The 23,808-nt window shown below is 43.7% G+C and overlaps 2 long non-coding RNA genes across 2 annotated transcripts in view; both read right to left on the reverse strand.

Moving 5' to 3' along the window:
• The window catches only part of LOC307181367, a 458,236-nt gene that overhangs the window by 15,331 nt on the left and 419,097 nt on the right, over window positions 1-23,808 (reverse strand). The gene's annotated exons all lie outside the window — the stretch shown is intronic.
• LOC307181368 lies at window positions 18,566-21,820 on the reverse strand. Its single transcript, XR_013826605.1, has 5 exons — window positions 21,728-21,820; window positions 21,004-21,113; window positions 20,153-20,234; window positions 19,425-19,534; window positions 18,566-18,654 (listed from the first exon to the last, which is right to left on the reverse strand). It is a non-coding gene; the product is annotated as an uncharacterized lncRNA (long non-coding RNA).

Below are 23,808 nucleotides of genomic sequence, written 5' to 3' on the forward strand. Positions count from 1 at the left end.
TCTTAAAACCTATGGATTGCTATGTCTCCAAAAGAGAATCAAGCGTGTGTACAGGGGCATAAACGCAGCAGTGATAGGATTGGAGAGGTTCGGTGAGCAAATGAAGACCCTTTGAAGTCATATTGCATGGTACCCATTCCACGGGTCTCAACTCTCCAGGTTTAAGGTATTCTTCCTTCAGCTAAAACATGCATGTGGAACCCAGAGTATGATCAACCATGTGATCGGGAGACGTGTTCAAATATGTCTCAGTTTTCCTCCCCTGGTACTCGGGTGCAACATTCCAGACGCTTTACTAACACTCTCCCCACTTGGAGAGTCAGTCCCTTTAACCTCCTGTTTGGCCCAGTTTGCAATTTCTGCGGAAGATGAACAGGAATAGCGAGAACCAATGAGAGACTAGCTGGAGGTGTCTGGACGGGCAAATTTAACTCTCATTTCCCACCAAAAAGAGGAATTAACCAAAGGCTCAGCGTGCCGTTCCGGAACCAGATTAGGGCCTGAAGCCATCCTGCGGTGTTGCGGCCAGCTCACAAGAAAGCGAGTTGAAGAAAGGAGCTCAGGGGCACTGTAATTCACAAACCTGCAGAGTTATAAATGACAGCTATCGTCCAAAAATATACTGAAGTAAGGCTGCCAAGAGGACTTGAAAGCGGGGCAGAATTGCAGGAAACCAATTTCAGGAGGTAGACTGGAATTGCATTGAAAGCATAGGAAAAGAGGCAGAACGTCCACAATGATGCACTTGGCCAAAAAGGGCGTATGCGTTTTTTCCTGAATATATTCAGGAAAAAACGCATACGCCCTTTTTGGCCAACCAAGCAAGCTTGCAAAGGAAATCTGCACTACAATGAAGTCTCACTTCCCCCCGGTCAAAAGGGCCATCTGAAAAAAGTGTAAAATCCAGAAAGGCAGGACAGGCCATGGAGAACTGGGAGCCTTGTTATGCTGATGGGCGGGATGTAAATTGCCAACAGACACTCGGGAGAAGTGTATGGTGTTTCCTGAAATATCTAAAAAACAAAGTAACAGAGCCTAGGGCACTTCCACTTATGGTCCTATAGCTCAGGGAAATTAAAATCAAAAAGACACAACCACCCCAAAGTTTGGGACGCCTCTGTTTACAAGAACCTCGTTTACCGTACAAGTTCAATATCACAGAAAGTGAAAAATGGATAAAGAACTTGTGGTACTTATGTACAATGCAGTATCACTCAGCAATGAAATCTATGTCATCAGGCCCTTAGCAGCATAATGAGTGGATTCAGGTACAATGATTCTAACTGAAATAAGTCACACAGAAAAAGAAACATCATAAGATATCACTAATACACGGAATGTAAACTTGGCTACAGAGGAACTGAATTCCAAAACAGAACAGGGTCTCAAATTTAGAAAACCAACTTATGCTTGCTTAAGGGGAAAGGTGAGTTGGGGAGCTGCATAAAACCAGAGATTGAAATGAGCACAGATAAAGTTCCTTAAGCCAAATATGGAATAGACAAGAGCTACTCCTTGCTCAACGAAATGGACTCAACAACCCATATTAAACGCCTAAGAATGTACCTGACTAGTAAGTATCTTAAAACCTATGGATTGCTATGTCTCCAAAAGAGAATCAAGCATGTGTACAGGGGCATAAACGCAGCAGTGATAGGATTGGAGAGGTTCGGTGAGCAAATGAAGACCCTTTGAAGTCATATTGCATGGTACCCATTCCACGGGTCTCAACTCTCCAGGTTTAAGGTATTCTTCCTTCAGCTAAATCATGCATGTGGAACCTAGAGTATGATCAACCATGTGATCGGGAGACGTGTTCAAATATGTCTCAGTTTTCGTACCCTGATACTCGGGTGCAACATTCCAGACGCTTTACTAACACTCTCCCCACTTGGAGAGTCAGTGCCTTTAACCTCCTGTTTGGCCCAGTTTGCAATTTCTGCGGAAGATGAACAGGAATAGCGAGAAACAATGAGAGACTAGCTGGAGGTGTCTGGACGTGTAAATTTAACTCTCATTTCCCACCAGGAAGAGGAATTAACCAAAGGCTCAGCGTGCCGTGCCGGGATCAGATTAGGGCCTGAAGCCATCCTGCGGTGTTGCGGCCAGCTCACAAGAAAGCGAGTTGAAGAAAGGAGCTCAGGGGCACTGTAATTCACAAACCTGCAGAGTTATAAATGACAGCTATCGTCCAAAAATAGACTGAAGTAAGGCTGCCAAGAGGACTTGAAAGCGGGGCAGAATTGCAGGAAACCGATTTCAGGAGGTAGACTGGAATTGCATTGAAAGCATAGGAAAAGAGGCAGAACGTCCACAATGATGCACTTGGCCAAAAAGGGCGTATGCGTTTTTTCCTGAATATATTCAGGAAAAAACGCATACGCCCTTTTTGGCCAACCAAGCAAACTTGCAAAGGAAATCTGCAGTACAATGAAGTCTCACTTCCCCCCGGTCAAAAGGGCCATCTGAAAAAAGTGTAAAATCCAGAAAGGCAGGACAGGCCATGGAGAACTGGGAGCCTTGTTGTGTTGGTGGGCGGGATGTAAATTGCCAACAGACCCTCGGGAGAAGTGTATGGTGTTTCCTGAAACATCTAAAAAACAAAGCAACAGAGCCAAGGTCACTTCCACTTATGGTCCTATAGCTTAGGGAAATTAAAATCAAAAAGACACAGCCACCCCAAAGTTTGGGACGCCTCTGTTTACAAGAACCTCGTTTACCGCACAAGTTCAATATCACAGAAAGTGAAAAATGGATAAAGAACTTGTGGTACTTACGTACAATGCAGTATCACTCAGCAATGAAATCTATGTCATCAGGCCCGTAGCAGCATAATGAGTGGATTCAGGTACGATGATTCTAACTGAAATAAGTCACACAGAAAAAGAAACATCATAAGATATCACTAATACACGGAATGTAAACTTGGCTACACAGGAACAGAATTCCAAAACAGAACAGGGTCTCTAATTTAGAAAACCAACTTATGCTTGCTTAAGGGGAAAGGTGATTTGGGGTGTTGCATAAAACCAGAGATTGAAATGAGCACAGATAAAGTTCCTTAAGCCAAATATGGAATAGAGAAGAGCTAATCCTTGCTCAACGAAATGGACTCAACACCCCATATTAAACGCCTAAGAATGTACCTGACTAGTAACTATCTTAAAACCTATGGATTGCTATGTATCCAAAAGAGAATCAAGCATGTGTACAGGGGCATAAACGCAGCAGTGATAGGATTGGAGAGGTTCGGTGCTCAAATGAAGACCCTTTGAAGTCATATTGCATGGTACCCATTACACGGGTCTCAACTCTCCAGGTTTAAGGTATTCTTCCTTCAGCTAAAACATGCATGTGGAACCCAGAGTATGATCAACCGTGTGAACGGGAGACGTGTTCAAATATGTCTCAGTTTTCCTCCCCTGGTACTCGGGTGCAACATTCCAGACTCTTTACTAACACTCTCCCCACTTTGAGAGTCAGCGCCTTTAAACTCTTGTTTGAACCAGTTTGCAATTTCTGCGGAAGATGAACAGGAATAGGGAGAACCAATGAGAGACTAGCTGGAGGTGTCTGGACGGGCAAATTTAACTCTCATTTCCCACCAGGAAGAGGAAATAACCAAAGGCTCAACGTGCCATGCTGGAACCAGATTAGGGCCGGAAGCCATCTTGCGGTGTTGCGGCCAGGTCACAAGAAAGCGAGTTGAAGAAAGGAGCTCAGGGGCACTGTAATTCACAAACCTGCAGAGTTATAAATGACAGCTATCGTCCAAAAATATACTGAAGTAAGGCTGCCAAGAGGACTTGAAAGCGGCGCAGAATTGCAGGAAACCGATTTCAGGAGGTAGACTGGAATTGCATTGAAAGCATAGGAAAAGAGGCAGAACGTCCACAATGATGCACTTGGCCAAAAAGGGCGTATGCGTTTTTTCCTGAATATATTCAGGAAAAAACGCATACGCCCTTTTTGGCCAACCAAGCAAACTTGCAAAGGAAATCTGCACTACAGTGAAGTCTCACTTCCCCGCGGTCAAAAGGGCCATCTGAAAAAAGTGTAAAATCCAGAAAGGCAGGACAGGCCATGGAGAACTGGGAGCCTTGTTATGCTGATGGGCGGGATGTAAATTGCCAACAGACACTCGGGAGAAGTGTATGGTGTTTCGTGAAACATCTAAAAAACAAAGCAACAGAGCCAAGGTCACTTCCACTTATGGTCCTATAGCTTAGGGAAATTAAACTCAAAAAGACACAGCCACCCCAAAGTTTGGGACGCCTCTGTTTACAAGAACCTCGTTTACCGTACAAGTTCAATATCACAGAAAGTGAAAAATGGATAAAGAACTTGTGGTACTTACGTACAATGCAGTATCACTCAGCAATGAAATCTATGTCATCAGGCCCGTAGCAGCATAATGAGTGGATTCAGGTACGATGATTCTAACTGAAATAAGTCTCACAGAAAAAGAAACATCATAAGATATCAGTAATGCACGGAATGTAAACTTGGCTACACAGGAACTGAATTCCAAAACAGAACAGGGTCTCAAATTTAGAAAACCAACTTATGCTTGCTTAAGGGGAAAGGTGAGTTGGGGTGCTGCATAAAACCAGAGATTGAAATGAGCACAGATAAAGTTCCTTAAGCCAAATATGGAATAGACAAGAGCTACTCCTTGCTCAACGAAATGGACTCAACACCGCATATTAAACGCCTAAGAATGTACCTGACTAGTAAGTATCTTAAAACCTATGGATTGCTATGTCTCCGAAAGAGAATCAAGCATGTGTACAGGGGCATAAACGCAGCAGTGATAGGATTGGAGATGTTCGGTGAGCAAATGAAGACCCTTTGAAGTCATATTGCATGGTACCCATTCCACGGGTCTCAACTCTCCAGTTTTAAGGTATTCTTCCTTCAGCTAAAACATGCATGTGGAACCTAGAGTATGATCAACCATGTGATCGGGAGATGTGTTCAAATATGTCTCAGTTTTCGTACCCTGGTACTCGGGTGCAACATTCCAGGCGCTTTACTAACACTCTCCCTACTTGGAGAGTCAGTCCCTTTAACCTCCTGTTTGGCCCAGTTTGCAATTGCTGCGGAAGATGAACAGGGATAGCGAGAACCAATGAGAGACTAGCTGGAGGTGTCTGGACGGGCAAATTTAACTCTCATTTCCCACCAGGAAGAGGAATTAACCAAAGGCTCAGCGTGCCGTGCGGGAACCAGATTAGGGCTTGAAGCCATCCTGCTGTGTTGCGGCCAGGTCACAAAAAAGCGAGTTGAAGAAAGGAGCTCAGGGGCACTGTAATGCACAAACCTGCAGAGTTATAAATGACAGCTATCGTCCAAAAATATACTGAAGTAAGGCTGCCAAGAGGACTTGAAAGCCGGGCAAAATTGCAGGTAACCGATTTCAGGAGGTAGACTGGAATTGCATTGAAAGCATAGGAAAAGAGGCAGAACGTCCACAATGATGCACTTGGCCAAAAAGGGCGTATGCGTTTTTTCCTGAATATATTCAGGAAAAAACGCATACGCCCTTTTTGGCCAACCAAGCAAGCTTGCAAAGGAAATCTGCACTACAATGAAGTCTCACTTCCCCCCCGGTCAAAAGGGCCATCTGTAAAAAGTGTAAAATCCAGAAAGGCAGGACAGGCCATGGAGAACTGGGAGCCTTGTTATGCTGATGGGCGGGATGTAAATTGCCAACAGACACTCCGGAGAAGTGTATGGTGTTTCCTGAAACATCTAAAAAACAAAGCAACAGAGCCTAGGGCACTTCCACCTATGGTCCTATAGTTTAGGGAAATTAAAATCAAAAAGACACAGCCACCCCAAAGTTTGGGACGCCTCTGTTTACAAGAACCTCGTTTACCGTACAAGTTCAATATCACAGAAAGTGAAAAATGGATAAAGAACTTGTGGTACTTACGTACAATGCAGTATCACACAGCAATGAAATCTATGTCATCAGGCCCGTAGCAGCATAATGAGTGGATTCAGGTACGATGATTCTAACTGAAATAAGTCACACAGAAAAAGAAACATCATAAGATATCAGTAATACACGGAATGTAAACTTGGCTACACAGGAACTGAATTCCAAAACAGAACATGGTCTCAAATTTAGAAAACCAACTTATGCTTGCTTAAGGGGAAAGGTGAGTTGGGGTGCTGCATAAAACCAGAAATTGAAATGAGCACAGATAAAATTCCTTAAGCCAAATATGGAATAGACAAGAGCTACTCCTTGCTCAACGAAATGGACTCAACACCCCATATTAAACGCCTAAGAATGTACCTGACTAGTAAGTATCTTAAAACCTATGGATTGCTATGTCTCCAAAAGAGAATCAAGCGTGTGTACAGGGGCATGAACGCAGCAGTGATAGGATTGGAGAGGATCGGTAGGCAAATGAAGACCCTTTGAAGTAATATTTCATGGTACCCATTCCACGGGTTTCAACTACCCAGGTTTAAGGTATTCTTCCTTCAGCTAAAACATGCATGTGGAACCCAGAGTATGATCAACCGTGTGAACGGGAGACGTGTTCAAATATGTCTCAGTTTTTCTCGCCTGGTACTCGGGTGCAACATTCCAGACGCTTTACTAACACTCTCCCCACTTGGAGAGTCAGCGCCTTTAACCTCCTGTTCGGCCCAGTTTGCAATTTCTGCGGAAGATGAACAGGAATAGCGAGAACCAATGAGAGACTAGCTGGAGGTGTCTGGACGGGCAAATTTAACTCTCATTTCCGACCGGGAAGAGGAATTAACCAAAGGCTCAGCGTGCCGTGCCGGAACCAGATTAGGGCCTGAAGCCATCCTGCGGTGTTGCGGCCAGGTCACAAGAAAGCGAGTTGAAGAAAGGAGCTCAGGGACACTGTAATGCACAAACTTGCAGAGTTATAAATGACAGCTATCGTCCAAAAATATACTGAAGTAAGGCTGCCAAGAGGACTTGAAAGCGGGGCAAAATTGCAGGAAACCGATTTCAGGAGGTAGACGGGAATTGCATTGAAAGCATAGGAAAAGAGGCAGAGCGTCCACAATGATGCACTTGGCCAAAAAGCGCGTATGCGTTTTTTCCTGAATATATTCAGGAAAAAACGCATACGCCCTTTTTGGCCAACCAAGCAAGCTTGCAAAGGAAATCTGCACTACAATGAAGTCTCACTTCCCCCCGGTCAAAAGGGCCATCTGAAAAAAGTGTAAAATCCAGAAAGGCAGGACAGTCCATGGAGAACTGGGAGCCTTGTTATGCTGATGGGCGGGATGTAAATTGCCAACAGACACTCGGGAGAAGTGTATGGTGTTTCCTGAAACATCTAAAAAACAAAGCAACAGAGCCTAGGGCACTTCCACTTATGGTCCTATAGCTTAGGGAAATTAAAATCAAAAAGACACAGCCACCCCAAAGTTTGGAACGGCTCTGTTTACAAGAACCTCGTTTACAGAAGAAGTTCAACATCCCAGAAAGTGAAAAATGGATAAAGAAGTTGTGGTATTTACTTACAAAGCAATATCACTCAGCAATGAAATCTATGTCATCAGGCCCTTAGCAGCACAATGAGTGGATTCAGGTATGATGACTCTAACTGAAATAAGTCACACAGAAAAAGAAACATCATAAGATATCACTAATACACGGAATGTAAACTTGGCTACACAGGAACTGAATTCCAAAACAGAACAGGGTCTCAAATTTAGAAAACCAACTTATGCTTGCTTAAGGGGAAAGGTGAGTTGGGGTGCTGCATAAAACCAGAGATTGAAATGAGCAAAGATAAAGTTCCTTAAGCCAAATATGGAATAGACAAGAGCTACTCCTTGCTCAACGAAATGGACTCAACACCGCATATTAAACGCCTAAGAATGTACCTGACTAGTAAGTATCTTAAAACCTATGGATTGTTATGTCTCCGAAAGAGAATCAAGCATGTGTACAGGGGCATAAACGCAGCAGTGATAGGATTGGAGAGGTTTGGTGAGCAAATGAAAACCCTTTGAAGTCACATTGCATGGTACCCATTCCCGGGTTTCAACTCTGCAGGTTTAAGGTATTCTTCCTTCAGCTAAAACATGCATGTGGAACCTAAAGCATGATCAACCATGTGATCGGGAGACGTGTTCAAATATGTCTCAGTTTTCATACCCTGGGACTCGTGTGCAACATTCCAGACGCTTTACTAACACTCTCCCCACTTGGAGAGTCAGCGCCTTTAACCTCCTGTTTGGCCCAGTTTGCAATTTCTGCGGAAGATGAACAGGAATAGCGAGAACCAATGAGAGACTAGCTGGAGGTGTCTGGACGGGCAAATTTAACTCTCATTTCCCACCAGGAAGAGGAATTAACCAAAGGCTCAGCATGCCGTGCCGGAACCAGATTAGGGCCTGAAGCCATCCTGCGGTGTTGCGGCCAGCTCACAAGAAAGCGAGTTGAAGAAAGGAGCTCAGGGGCACTGTAATGCACAAACCTGCAGAGTTATAAATGACAGCTATCGTCCCAAAATATACTGAAGTAAGGCTGCCAAGAGGACTTGAAAGCGGGGCAGAATTGCAGGAAACCGATTTCAGGAGGTAGAGTGGAATTGCATTGAAAGCATAGGAAAAGAGGCAGAGCGTCCACAATGATGCACTTGGCCAAAAAGGGCGTATGCGTTTTTTCCTGAATATATTCAGGAAAAAACGCATACGCCCTTTTTGGCCAACCAAGCAAACTTGCAAAGGAAATCTGCACTACAATGAAGTCGCACTTCCCCCCGGTCAAAAGGACCATCTGAAAAAAGTGTAAAATCCAGAAAGGCAGGACAGTCCATGGAGAACTGGGAGCCTTGTTATGCTGATGGGCGGGATGTAAATTGCACACAGACACTCGGGAGAAGTGTATGGTGTTTCCTGAAACATCTAAAATACAAAGCAACAGAGCCTAGAGCACTTCCACTTATGGTCCTATAGCTTAGGGAAATTAAAATCAAAAAGACACAGCCACCCCAAAGTTTGGGAGGCCTCTGTTTACAAGAACCTCGTTTACCGTACAAGTTCAATATCACAGAAAGTGAAAAATGGATAAAGAAATTGTGGTACTTACGTACAATGCAGTATCACTCAGCAATGAAATCTATGTCATCAGGCCCGTAGCAGCATAATGAGTGGATTCAGTTACGATGATTCTAACTGAAATAAGTCACACAGAAAAAGAAACATCATAAGATATCAGTAATACACGGAATGTAAACTTGGCTACACAGGAACTGGATTCCAAAACAGAACAGGGTCTCAAATTTAGAAAACCAACTTATGCTTGCTTAAGGGGAAAGGTGAGTTGGGGTGCTGCATAAAACCAGAGATTGAAATGAGCAAAGATAAAGTTCCTTAAGCCAAATATGGAATAGACAAGAGCTACTCCTTGCTCAATGAAATGGACTCAACATCGCATATTAAACGCCTAAGAATGTACCTGACTAGTAAGTATCTTAAAACCTATGGATTGCTATGTCTCCGAAAGAGAATCAAGCATGTGTACAGGGGCATAAACGCAGCAGTGATAGGATTGGAGAGGTTCGGTGAGCAAATGAAAACCCTTTGAAGTCACATTGCATGGTACCCATTCCCGGGTTTCAACTCTGCAGTTTTAAGGTATTCTTCCTTCAGCTAAAACATGCATGTGGAACCTAAAGCATGATCAACCATGTGATCGGGAGACGTGTTCAAATATGTCTCAGTTTTCATACCCTGGTACTCGTGTGCAACATTCCAGACGCTTTACTAACACTCTCCCCACTTGGAGAGTCAGCGCCTTTAACCTCCTGTTTGGCCAAGTTTGCAATTTCTGCGGAAGATGAACAGGAATAGCGAGAACCAATGAGAGACTAGCTGGAGGTGTCTGGACGGGCAAATTTAACTCTCATTTCCCACCAGGAAGAGGAATTAACCAAAGGCTCAGCATGCCGTGCCGGAACCAGATTAGGGCCTGAAGCCATCCTGCGGTGTTGCGGCCAGCTCACAAGAAAGCGAGTTGAAGAAAGGAGCTCAGGCGCACTGTAATGCACAAACCTGCAGAGTTATAAATGACAGCTATCGTCCAAAAATATACTGAAGTAAGGCTGCCAAGAGGACTTGAAAGCGGGGCAGAATTGCAGGAAACCGATTTCAGGAGGTAGACTGGAATTGCATTGAAAGCATAGGAAAAGAGGCAGAGCGTCCACAATGATGCACTTGGCCAAAAAGGGCGTATGCGTTTTTTCCTGAATATATTCAGGAAAAAACGCATACGCCCTTTTTGGCCAACCAAGCAAGCTTGCAAAGGAAAGCTGCACTACAATGAAGTCTCACTTCCACCCGGTCAAAAGGGCCATCTGAAAAAAGTGTAAAATCCAGAAAGGCAAGACAGGCCATGGAGAACTGGGAGCCTTGTTATGCTGATGGGCGTGATGTAAATTGCCAACAGACACTCGGGAGAAGAGTATGGTGTTTCCTGAAACATCTAAGAAACAAAGCAACAGAGCCTAGGGCACTTCCACTTATGGTCCTATAGCTTAGGGAAATTAAAATCAAAAAGACACAGCCACCCCAAAGTTTGGGACAGCTCTGTTTACAAGAACATTGTTTACCGTACAAGTTCAATATCACAGAAAGTGAAAAACGGATAAAGAACTTGTGGTACTTACGTACAATGCAGTATCACTCAGCATGAAATCTATGTCATCAGGCTCGTAGCAGCATAATGAGTTGATTCAGGTACGATGATTCTAACTGAAATAAGTCACACAGAAAAAGAAACATCATAAGATATCACTAATACACGGAATGTAAACTTGGCTACACAGGAACTGAATTCCAAAACAGAACAGGGTCTCAAATTTAGAAAACCAACTTATGTTTGCTTAAGGGGAAAGGTGAGTTGGGGTGCTGCATAAAACCAGAGATTGAAATGAGCACAGATAAAGTTCCTTAAGCCAAATATGGAATAGACAAGAGCTACTCCTTGCTCAACGAAATGGACTCAACACCGCATATTAAACGCCTAAGTATGTACCTGACTAGTAAGTATCTTAAAACCTATGGATTGCTATGTCTCCAAAAGAGAATCAAGCGTGTGTACAGGGGCATAAACGCAGCAGTAATAGGATTGGAGAAGATCGGTGAGCAAATGAAGACCCTTTGAAGTCATATTGCATGGTACCCATTCCACGGGTTTCAACTACCCAGGTTTAAGGTATTCCTCCTTCAGCTAAAACATGCATGTGGAACCCAGAGTATGATCAACCGTGTGAACGGGAGACGTGTTCAAATATGTCTCAGTTTTTCTCCCCTGGTACTCGGGTGCAACATTCCAGACGCTTTACTAACACTCTCCCAACTTGGAGAGTCAACGCCTTTAACCTCCTGTTTGGCCCAGTTTGCAATTTCTGGGGAAGATGAACAGGAATTGCGAGAACCAATGAGAGACTAGCTGGAGGTGTCTGGACGGGCAAATTTAACTCTCATTTCCCACCAGGAAGAGGAATTAACCAAAGGCTCAGCGTGCCGTGCTGGAACCAGATTAGGGCCTGAAGCCATCCTGCGGTGTTGCGGCCAGCTCAAAAGAAAGCGAGTTGAAGAAAGGAGCTCAGGGGCACTGTTATTCACAAACCTGCAGAGTTATAAATGACAGCTATCATCCAAAAATATACTGAAGTAAGGCTGCCAAGAGGACTTGAAAGCGGGGCAGAATTGCAGGAAACCGATTTCAGGAGGTAGACTGGAATTGCATTGAAAGCATAGGAAAAGAGGCAGAACGTCCACAATGATGCACTTGGCCAAAAAGGGCGTATGCGTTTTTTCCTAAATATATTCAGGAAAAAACGCATACGCCCTTTTTGGCCAACCAAGCAAGCTTGCAAAGGAAATCTGCACTACAATGAAGTCTCACTTCCCCCCGGTCAAAAGGGCCATCTGAAAAAAGTGTAAAATCCAGAAAGGCAGGACAGGCCATGGAGAACTGGGAGCCTTGTTATGCTGATGGGCGGGATGTAAATTGCCAACAGACACTCCGCAGAAGTGTATGGTGTTTCCTGAAACATCTAAAAAACAAAGCAACAGAGCCTAGGGCACTTCCACTTATGGTCCTATAGCTTAGGGAAATTAAAATCAAAAAGACACAGCCACCCCAAAGTTTGGGACAGCTCTGTTTACAAGAACATCGTTTACCGTACAAGTTCAATATCACAGAAAGTGAAAAACGGATAAAGAACTTGTGGTACTTACGTACAATGCAGTATCACTCAGCAATGAAATCTATGTCATCAGGCTCGTAGCAGCATAATGAGTTGATTCAGGTACGATGATTCTAACTGAAATAAGTCACACAGAAAAAGAAACATCATAAGATATCACTAATACACGGAATGTAAACTTGGCTACACAGGAACTGAATTCCAAAACAGAACAGGGTCTCAAATTTAGAAAACCAACTTATGTTTGCTTAAGGGGAAAGGTGAGTTGGGGTGCTGCATAAAACCAGAGATTGAAATGAGCACAGATAAAGTTCCTTAAGCCAAATATGGAATAGACAAGAGCTACTCCTTGCTCAACGAAATGGACTCAACACCGCATATTAAACGCCTAAGTATGTACCTGACTAGTAAGTATCTTAAAACCTATGGATTGCTATGTCTCCAAAAGAGAATCAAGCGTGTGTACAGGGGCATAAACGCAGCAGTAATAGGATTGGAGAAGATCGGTGAGCAAATGAAGACCCTTTGAAGTCATATTGCATGGTACCCATTCCACGGGTTTCAACTACCCAGGTTTAAGGTATTCTTCCTTCAGCTAAAACATGCATGTGGAACCCAGAGTATGATCAACCGTGTGAACGGGAGACGTGTTCAAATATGTCTCAGTTTTCCTCCCCTGGTACTCGGGTGCAACATTCCAGACGCTTTACTAACACTCTCCCCCTTGGAGAGTCAGCGCCTTTAACCTCCTGATGGCCCACTTTGCAATTTCTGTGGAAGATGAACTGGAATAGGGAGAACCAATGAGAGACTAGCTGGAGGTGTCTGGACGGGCAAATTTAACTCTCATTTCCCACCAGGAAGAGGAAATAACCAAAGACTCAGCATGCCATGCCAGAACCAGATTAGGGCCTGAAGCCATCCTGCGGTGTTGCGGCCAGCTCAAAAGAAAGCGAGTTGAAGAAAGGAGCTCAGGGGCACTGTAATTCACAAACCTGCAGAGTTATAAATGACAGTTATCGTCCAAAAATATACTGAAGTAAGGCTGTCAAGAGGACTTGAAAGCGGGGCAGAATTGCAGGAAACCGATTTCAGGAGGTAGACTGGAATTGCATTGAAAGCATAGGAAAAGAGGCAGAACGTCCACAATGATGCACTTGGCCAAAAAGGGCGTATGCGTTTTTTCCTGAATATATTCAGGAAAAAACGCATACGCCCTTTTTGGCCAACCAAGCAAGCTTGCAAAGGAAAGCTGCACTACAATGAAGTCTCACTTCCACCCGGTCAAAAGGGCCATCTGAAAAAAGTGTAAAATCCAGAAAGGCAGGATAGGCCATGGAGAACTGGGAGCCTTGTTATGCTGATGGGCGGGATGTAAATTGCCAACAGACACTCGGGAGAAGTGTATGGTGTTTCCTGAAACATCTAAGAAACAAAGCAACAGAGCCTAGGGCACTTCCACTTATGGTCCTATAGCTTAGGGAAATTAAAATCAAAAAGACACAGCCACCCCAAAGTTTGGGACAGCTCTGTTTACAAGAACATCGTTTACCGTACAAGTTCAATATCACAGAAAGTGAAAAACGGATAAAGAACTTGTGGTACTTACGTACAATGCAGTATCACTCAGCATGAAATCTATGTCATCAGGCTCGTAGCAGCATAATGAGTTGATTCAGGTACGATGATTCTAACTGAAATAAGTCACACAGAAAAAGAAACATCATAAGATATCACTAATACACGGAATGTAAATTTGGCTACACAGGAACTGAATTCCAAAACAGAACAGGGTCTCAAATTTAGAAAACCAACTTATGCTTGCTTAAGGGGAAAGGTGAGTTGGGGTGCTGCATAAAACCAGAGATTGAAATGAGCACAGATAAAGTTCCTTAAGCCAAATATGGAATAGACAAGAGCTACTCCTTGCTCAACGAAATGGACTCAACACCGCATATTAAACGCCTAAGTATGTACCTGACTAGTAAGTATCTTAAAACCTATGGATTGCTATGTCTCCAAAAGAGAATCAAGCGTGTGTACAGGGGCATAAACGCAGCAGTAATAGGATTGGAGAAGATCGGTGAGCAAATGAAGACCCTTTGAAGTCATATTGCATGGTACCCATTCCACGGGTTTCAACTACCCAGGTTTAAGGTATTCTTCCTTCAGCTAAAACATGCATGTGGAACCCAGAGTATGATCAACCGTGTGAACGGGAGACGTGTTCAAATATGTCTCAGTTTTTCTCCCCTGGTACTCGGGTGCAACATTCCAGACGCTTTACTAACACTCTCCCAACTTGGAGAGTCAACGCCTTTAACCTCCTGTTTGGCCCAGTTTGCAATTTCTGGGGAAGATGAACAGGAATAGCGAGAACCAATGAGAGACTAGCTGGAGGTGTCTGGACGGGCAAATTTAACTCTCATTTCCCACCAGGAAGAGGAATTAACCAAAGGCTCAGCGTGCCGTGCTGGAACCAGATTAGGGCCTGAAGCCATCCTGCGGTGTTGCGGCCAGCTCAAAAGAAAGCGAGTTGAAGAAAGGAGCTCAGGGGCACTGTAATTCACAAACCTGCAGAGTTATAAATGACAGCTATCATCCAAAAATATACTGAAGTAAGGCTGCCAAGAGGACTTGAAAGCGGGGCAGAATTGCAGGAAACCGATTTCAGGAGGTAGACTGGAATTGCATTGAAAGCATAGGAAAAGAGGCAGAACGTCCACAATGATGCACTTGGCCAAAAAGGGCGTATGCGTTTTTTCCTAAATATATTCAGGAAAAAACGCATACGCCCTTTTTGGCCAACCAAGCAAGCTTGCAAAGGAAATCTGCACTACAATGAAGTCTCACTTCCCCCCGGTCAAAAGGGCCATCTGAAAAAAGTGTAAAATCCAGAAAGGCAGGACAGGCCATGGAGAACTGGGAGCCTTGTTATGCTGATGGGCGGGATGTAAATTGCCAACAGACACTCCGCAGAAGTGTATGGTGTTTCCTGAAACATCTAAAAAACAAAGCAACAGAGCCTAGGGCACTTCCACTTATGGTCCTATAGCTTAGGGAAATTAAAATCAAAAAGACACAGCCACCCCAAAGTTTGGGACGCCTCTGTTTACAAGAACCTCGTTTACAGTACAAGTTCAACATCGCAGAAAGTGAAAAATGGATAAAGAAGTTGTGGTATTTACTTACAAAGCAATATCACTCAGCAATGAAATCTATGTCATCAGGCCCTTAGCAGCACAATGAGTGGATTCAGGTATGATGATTCTAACTGAAAAAAGTCACACAGAAAAAGAAACATCATAAGATATCAGTAATACACGCAATAAACTTGGCTACACAGGAAATGAATTACAGAACAGAACAGGGTCTCAAATTTAGAAAACCAACTTATGCTTAATTAAGGGTAAAGGTGAGTTGGGGTGCTGCATAAAACCAGAGATCGAAATGAGCACAGATAAAGTTCCTTAAGCCAAATATGGAATAGACAAGAGCTACTCCTTGCTCAACGAAATGGACTCAACACCGCATATTAAACGCCTAAGAATGTACCTGACTAGTAAGTATCTTAAAACCTATGGATTGCTATGTCTCCGAAAGAGAATCAAGCATGTGTACAGGGGCATAAACGCAGCAGTGATAGGATTGGAGAGGTTCGGTGAGCAAATGAAGACCCTTTGAAGTCATATTGCATGGTACCCATTGCACGGTTTTCTACTACCCAGGTTTAAGGTATTCTTCCTTCAGCTAAAACATGCATGTGGAACCTAGAGTATGATCAACCATGTGATCGGGAGACATGTTCAAACATGTCTCAGTTTTCGTACCCTGGTACTCCGGTGCAACATTCCAGACGCTTTACTAACACTCTCCCGACTTGGAGAGTCAGTCCCTTTAACCTCCTGTTTGGCCCAGTTTCCAATTTCTGCGGAAGATGAACAGGAATAGCGAGAACCAATGAGAGACTAGCTGGAGGTGTCTGGACGGGCAAATTTAACTCTCATTTCCCACCAGGAAGAGGAATTAACCAAAGGCTCAGCGTGCCGTGCCGGAACCAGATTAGGGCCTGAAGCCATCCTGCGGTGTTGCGGCCAGGTCACAAGAAAGCGAGTTGAAGAAAGGAGCTCAGGGGCACTGTAATTCACAAACCTGCAGAGTTATAAATGACAGCTATCGTCCAAAAATATACTGAAGTAAGGCTGCCAAGAGGACTTGAAAGCAGGGCAGAATTGCAGGAAACCTATTTCAGGAGGCAGACTGGAATTGCATTGAAAGCATAGGAAAAGAGGCAGAACGTCCACAATGATGCAATTGGCCAAAAAGGGCGTATGCGTTTTTTCCTGAATATATTCAGGAAAAAACGCATACGCCCTTTTTGGCCAACCAAGCAAGCTTGTAGAGGAAACCTGCACTACAATGAAGTCTCACTTCCCCCCGGTCAAAAGGACCATCTGAAAAAAGTGTAAAATGCAGAAAGGCAGGACAGGCCATGGAGAACTGGGAGCCTTGTTATGCTGATGGGCGGGATGTAAATTGCCAACAGACACTCAGGAGAAGTGTATGGTGTTTCCTGAAACATCTAAAAAACAAAGCAACAGAGCCTAGGGCACTTCCACTTATGGTCCTATAGCTTAGGGAAATTAAAATCAAAAAGACACAGCCACCCCAAAGTTTGGAACGGCTCTGTTTACAAGAACCTCGTTTACAGTACAAGTTCAACATCGCAGAAAGTGAAAAATGGATAAAGAAGTTGTGGTATTTACTTACAAAGCAATATCACTCAGCCATGAACTCTATGTCATCAGGCCCTTAGCAGCACAATGAGTGGATTCAGGTACGATGATTCTAACTGAAATAAGTCACACAGAAAAAGAAACATCATAAGATATCAGTAATACACGGAATGTAAACTTGGCTACACAGGAACTGAATTCCAAAACAGAACAGGGTCTCAAATTTAGAAAACCAACATATGCTTGCTTAAGGGGAAAGGTGAGTTGGGGTGCTGCATAAAACCAGAGATTGAAATGAGCACAGATAAAGTTCCTTAAGCCAAATATGGAATAGACAAGAGCTATTCCTTGCTCAACGAAATGGACTCAACACCCCATATTAAACGCCTAAGAATGTACCTGACTAGTAAGTATCTTAAAACCTATGGATTGCTATGTCTCCAAAAGAGAATCAAGCGTGTGCACAGGGACATAAACGCAGCAGTGATAGGATTGGAGAGGTTCAGTGAGCAAATGAAGACCTTTGAATTCATATTGCATGGTACCCATTCCACGAGTCTCAACTCTCCAGGTTTAAGGTATTCTTCCTTCAGCTAAAACATGCATGTGGAACCCAGAGTACGATGAACCATGGGAACGGGAGACGTGTTCAAATATGTCTCTGTTTTCCTCCCCTGGTACTCGGGTGCAACATTCCAGATGCTTTACTAACACTCTCCCCCTTGGAGAGTCAGCGCCTTTAACCTCCTGTTTGGCCCAGTTTGCAATTTCTGTGGAAGATGAACAGGAATAGGGAGAACCAATGAGAGACTAGCTGGAGGTGTCTGGACGGGCAAATTTAACTCTCATTTCCCACCAGGAAGAGGAAATAACCAAAGGCTCAGCATGCCGTGCCGGAACCAGATTAGGGCCTGAATCCATCCTGCGGTGTTGCGGCCAGCTCACAAGAAAGCGAGTTGAAGAAAGGATCTCAGGGACACTGTAATTCACAAACCTGCAGAGTTATAAATGACAGCTATCGTCCAAAAATATACTGAAGTAAGGCTGCCAAGAGGACTTGAAAGCGGGGCAGAATTGCAGAAAACCGATTTCAGGAGGCAGACTGGAATTGCGTTGAAAGCATAGGAAAAGGGGCAGAGCGTCCACAATGATGCACTTGGCCAAAAAGGGCGTATGCGTTTTTTCCTGAATATATTCAGGAAAAAACGCATACGCCCTTTTTGGCCAACCAAGCAAGCTTGCAAAGGAAAGCTGCACTACAATGAAGTCTCACTTCCCCCCGGTCAAAAGGGCCATCTGAAAAAAGTGTAAAATCCAGAAAGGCAGGACAGGCCATGGAGAACTGGGAGCCTTGTTATGCTGATGGGCGGGATGTAAATTGCCAACAGACACTCGGGAGAAGTGTATGGTGTTTCCTGAAACATCTAAAAAACAAAGCAACAGAGCCTAGGGCACTTCCACTTATGGTCCTATAACTTAGGGAAATTAAAATCAAAAAGACACAGCCACCCCAAAGTTTGGGACACCTCTGTTTACAAGAACCTCGTTTACCATACAAGTTCAATATCACAGAAAGTGAAAAATGGATAAAGAACTTGTGGTACTTACGTACAATGCAGTATCACTCAGCAATGAAATCTATGTCATCAGGCCCTTAGGAGCACAATGAGTGGATTCAGGTACGATGATTCTAACTGAAATAAGTCACACAGAAAAAGAAACATCATAAGATATCACTAATACACGGAATGTAAACTTGGCTACACAGGAACTGAATTACAAAACATAACAGGGTCTCAAATTTAGAAAACCAACTTATGCTTGCTTAAGGGAAAAGGTGAGTTGGGGTGCTGCATAAAACCAGAGATTGAAATGAGCACAGATAAAGTTCCTTAAGCCAAATATGGAATAGACAAGAGCTACTCCTTGCTCAACGAAATGGACTCAACACCGCATATTAAACGCCTAAAAATGTACCTGACTAGTAAGTATCTTAAAACCTATGGATTGCTATGTCTCCGAAAGGGAATCAAGCATGTGTACAGGGACATAAACGCAGCAGTGATAGGATTGGAGAGGTTCGGTGAGCAAATGAAGACCCTTTGAAGTCATATTGCATGGTACCCATTCCACGGGTTTCAACTACCCAGGTTTAAGGTATTCTTCCTTCAGCTAAAACATGCATGTGGAACCTAGAGTATGATCAACCATGTGATCGGGAGACATGTTCAAATATGTCTCAGTTTTCGTACCCTGGTACTCGGGTGCAACATCCCAGACGCTTTACTAACACTCTCCCGACTTGGAGAGTCAGTCCCTTTAACCTCCTGTTTGGCCCAGTTTGCAATTTCTGCGGAAGATGAACAGGAATAGCGAGAACCAATGAGAGACTAGCTGGAGGTGTCTGGACGGGCAAATTTAACTCTCATTTCCCACCAGGAAGAGGAAGTAACTAAAGGCTCACCGTGCCACGCCGGAACCAGATTAGGGCCTGAAGCCATCCTGTGGTGTTGCGGCCAGCTCACAAGAAAGCGAGTTGAAGAAAGGAGCTCAAGGTCACTGTAATTCACAAACCTGCAGAGTTATAAATGACAGCTATCGTCCAAAAATATACTGAAGTAAGGCTGCCAAGAGAACTTGAAAGTGGGGCAGAATTGCAGGAAACCGATTTCAGGAGGTAGACTGGAATTGCATTGAAAGCATAGGAAAAGAGGCAGAACGTCCACAATGATGCACTTGGCCAAAAAGGGCGTATGCGTTTTTTCCTGAATATATTCAGGAAAAAACGCATACGCCCTTTTTGGCCAACCAAGCAAGCTTGCAAAGTAAATCTGCACTACAATGAAGTCTCACATCCCCCCGGTCAAAAGGGCCATCTGAAAAAAGTGTAAAATCCAGAAAGGCAGGACAGGCCATGGAGAACTGGGAGCCTTGTTATGCTGATGGGCGGGATGTAAATTGCCAACAGACACTCGGGAGAAGTGTATGGTGTTTCCTGAAACATCTAAAAAACAAAGCAACAGAGCCTAGGGCACTTCCACTTAGTGTCCTATAGCTTAGGGAAATTAAATTCAAAAAGACACAGCCATCCCAAAATTTGGGACGGCTCTGTTTACAAGAACCTCGTTTACAGTACAAGTTCAACATCGCAGAAAGTGAAAAATGGATAAAGAACTTGTGGTATTTACTTACAAAGCAATATCACTCAGCAATGAAATCTATGTCATCAGGCCCTTAGGAGCACAATGAGTGGATTCAGGTACGATGATTCTAACTGAAATAAGTAACACAGAAAAAGAAACATCATAAGATATCACTAATACACGGAATGTAAACTTGGCTACACAGGAACTGAATTACAAAACATAACAGGGTCTCAAATTTAGAAAACCAACTTATGCTTGCTTAAGGGGAAAGGTGAGTTGGGGTGCTGCATAAAACCAGAGATTGAAATGAGCACAGATAAAGTTCCTTAAGCCAAATATGGAATAGACAAGAGCTACTCCTTGCTCGACGAAATGGACTCAACACCGCATATTAAACGCCTAAGAATGTACCTGACTAGTAAGTATCTTAAAACCTATGGATTGCTATGTCTCCGAAAGAGAATCAAGCATGTGTACAGGGGCATAAACGCAGCAGTGATAGGATTGGAGAGGTTCGGTGAGCAAATGAAGACCCTTTGAAGTCATATTGCATGGTACCCATTCCACGGGTTTCAACTACCCAGGTTTAAGGTATTCTTCCTTCAGCTAAAACATGCATGTGGAACCTAGAGTATGATCAACCATGTGATCGGGAGACGTGTTCAAATATGTCTCAGTTTTCCTCCCTGGTACTCGGGTGCAACATTCCAGACGCTTTACTAACACTCTCACCACTTGGAGAGTCAGTCCCTTTAACCTCCTCTTTGGCCCAGGTTGCAATTTCTGCGGAAGATGAACAGGAATAGCGACAACCAATGAGAGACTAGCTGGAGGTGTCTGGACGGGCAAATTTAACTCTCATTTCCCACCAGGAAGAGGAAGTAACTAAAGGCTCACCGTGCCACGGCGGAACCAGATTAGGGCTTGAAGCCATCCTGTGGTGTTGCGGCCAGCTCACAAGAAAGCGAGTTGAAGAAAGGAGCTCAAGGTCACTGTAATTCACAAACCTGCAGAGTTATAAATGACAGCTATCGTCCAAAAATATACTGAAGTAAGGCTGCCAAGAGGACTTGAAAGCGGGGCAGAATTGCAGGAAACCGATTTCAGGAGGTAGACTGGAATTGCATTGAAAGCATAGGAAAAGAGGCAGAACGTCCACAATGATGCACTTGGCCAAAAAGGGCGTATGCGTGTTTTCCTGAATATATTCAGGAAAAAACGCATACGCCCTTTTTGGCCAACCAAGCAAGCTTGCAAAGGAAATCTGCACTACAATGAAGTCTCACTTCCCCCCGGTCAAAAGGGTCATCTGAAAAAAGTGTAAAATCCAGAAAGGCAGGACAGGCCATGGAGAACTGGGAGCCTTGTTATGTTGATGGGCGGGATGTAAATTGCCAACAGACACTTGGGAGAAGTGTATGGTGTTTCCTGAAACATCTAAAAAACAAAGCAACCGAGCCTAGGGCACTTCCACTTATGGTCCTATAGCTTAGGGAAATTAAAATCAAAAAGACACAGCCACCCCAAAGTTTGGGACGCCTCTGTTAACAAGAACCTCGTTTACCGTACAAGTTCAATATCACAGAAAGTGAAAAATGGATAAAGAACTCGCGGTACTTACGTACAATGCAGTATCACTCAGCAATGAAATCTATGTCATCAGGCCCTTAGCAGCACAATGAGTGGATTCAGGTATGATGATTCTAACTGAAATAAGTAACACAGAAAAAGAAACATCATAAGATATCAGTAATATACGGAATAAACTTGGCTACACAGGAAATGAATTACAGAACAGAACAGGGTCTCAAATTTAGAAAACCAACTTATGCTTGCTTAAGGGTAAAGGTGAGTTGGGGTGCTGCATAAAACCAGAGATTGAAATGAGCACAGATAAAGTTCCTTAAGCCAAATATGGAATAGACAAGTGCTACTCCTTGCTCAATGAAATGGACTCAACACCGCATATTAAACGCCTAAGAATGTACCTGACTAGTAAGTATCTTAAAAGCTATGGATTGCTATGTCTCCGAAAGGGAATCAAGCATGTGTACAGGGGCATAAGCGCAGCAGTGATAGGATTGGAGAGGTTCGGTGAGCAAATGAAGACCCTTTGAAGTCATATTGCATGGTACCCATTCCACGGGTTTCAACTACCCAGGTTTAAGGTATTCTTCCTTCAGCTAAAACATGCATGTGGAACCTAGAGTATGATCAACCATGTGAACGGGAGACATGTTCAAATATGTCTCAGTTTTCGTACCCTGGTACTCGGGTGCAACATTCCAGACGCTTTACTAACACTCTCCCGACTTGGAGAGTCAGTCCCTTTAACCTCCTGTTTCGCCCAGTTTACAATTTCTGCGGAAGATGAACAGGAATAGCGAGAACCAATGAGAGACTAGCTGGAGGTGTCTGGACGGGCATATTTAACTCTCATTTCCCACCAGGAAGAGGAAATAACCAAAGTCTCAGCGTGCCTTGCCGGACAAGATTAGGGCCTGAAGCCATCCTGCGGTGTTGCGGCCAGCTCAAAAGAAAGCGAGTTGAAGAAAGGAGCTCAGGGGCACTGTAATTCACAAACCTGCAGAGTTATAAATGGCAGCTATCGTCCAAAAATATACTGAAGTAAGGCTGCCAAGAGGACTTGAAAGCGGGGCAGAATTGCAGGAAACCGATTTCTGGAGGTAGACTGGAATTGCATTGAAAGCATAGGAAAAGAGGCAGAGCGTCCACAATGATGCACTTGGCCAAAAAGGGCGTATGCGTTTTTTCCTGAATATATTCAGTTAAAAACGCATACACCCTTTTTGGCCAACCAAGCAAGCTTGCAAAGAAATCTGCACTACAATGAAGTCTCACTTCCCCCCGGTCAAACGGTCCACCTGAAAAAAGCGTAAAATCCAGAAAGGCAGGACAGGCCATGGAGAACTGGGAGCCTTGTTATGCTGATGGGCGAGATGGAAATTGCCAACAGAAACTCGGGAGAAGTGTATGGTGTTTCCTGAAATATCTAAAAAACAAAGCTATAGAGCCTAGGGCACTTCCACTTATGGTCCTATAGCTTAGGGAAATTAAAATCAAAAAGACACAGCCACCCCAAAGTTTGGGACGCCTCTGTTTACAAAAACCTCATTTACCGTACAAGTTCAATATCACAGAAAGTGAAAAATGGATAAAGAACTTGTGGTACTTACGTACAATTCAGTATCACTCAGCAATGAAATCTATGTCATCAGGCCCGTAGCAGCATAATGAGTGGATTCAGGTACGATGATTCTAACTGAAATAAGTCTCACAGAAAAAGAAACATCATAAGATATCACTAATACACGGAATGTAAACTTGGCTACACAGGAACTGAATTACAGAACAGAACAGGGTCTCAAATTTAGAAAACCAACTTATGCTTGCTTAAGGGGAAAGGTGAGTTGGGGTGCTGCATAAAACCAGAGATCGAAATGAGCACAGATAAAGTTCCTTAAGCCAAATATGGAATAGACTAGAGCTACTCCTTGCTCAACGAAATGGACTCAACACCGCATATTAAACGCCTAAGACTGTACCTGACTAGTAAGTATCTTAAAACCTATGGATTGCTATGTCTCCGAAAGAGAATCAAGCATGTGTACAGGGGCATAAACGCAGCAGTGATAGGATTGGAGAGGTTCGGTGAGCAAATGAAGACCCTTTGAAGTCATA

This window comes from Stenella coeruleoalba, assembly GCF_951394435.1.
Source record: "Stenella coeruleoalba genome assembly, contig: scaffold_137, whole genome shotgun sequence".
In the NCBI taxonomy this organism is placed as follows: domain Eukaryota; kingdom Metazoa; phylum Chordata; class Mammalia; order Artiodactyla; family Delphinidae; genus Stenella; species Stenella coeruleoalba.